The sequence below is a fragment of the Myotis brandtii genome, unplaced genomic scaffold, assembly GCF_000412655.1.
Source record: "Myotis brandtii unplaced genomic scaffold, ASM41265v1 scaffold1077, whole genome shotgun sequence".
Taxonomy (NCBI): Eukaryota; Metazoa; Chordata; class Mammalia; order Chiroptera; family Vespertilionidae; genus Myotis; species Myotis brandtii.
Window position 1 is genome coordinate 580,370 of NW_005353666.1, and position 453 is coordinate 580,822.

Here is a 453-nt window from a genome sequence, read left to right on the forward strand (position 1 = left end):
GGCTGGGGGTGGGGTGGGGATGCACTGGCCACCACGGCCTGGCCTGAACGAGTCGCAGCTCCTCTGAGTCCCAAAGCTGAGCGCCCGGGAGATGATTTCACAGAGGGACGGACAGACGGACGGACAGCGGGCCAGGCAGACGGCATCTCGTCAGCGGTCCCCCAGCCCTGGCTGCGGGAGGGCCCTGTGTGTCCTCCTCGTGGTGCCCAGGCCACGTGGGGACAGTCCGGACGTCCCGCAGGAAGGTGGGCATGCTCGCCAGCCCCGAGGGCACTGTGGCTGAGGGGGCAACACCTGGCGCCGTTTGACACGTTCGTCAGCTTCGTGTGCACAAACGTGGGAAGTCAGAGCTCAAGGCACAGAAACTTTAACCCACAATGAACTTCTGTGAGCGAGGCCGTGTCCCCCAGACCGTGTCCCCCAGGCCGTGTCCCCCAGGCCGTGTCCCCCAGG

General features: G+C 66.7%; 1 protein-coding gene across 1 annotated transcript in view; it reads right to left on the reverse strand.

Moving 5' to 3' along the window:
* Positions 1–453, reverse strand: part of SMOC2 (SPARC related modular calcium binding 2) — a 72,268-nt gene that overhangs the window by 19,394 nt on the left and 52,421 nt on the right. The window lies entirely within an intron of this gene.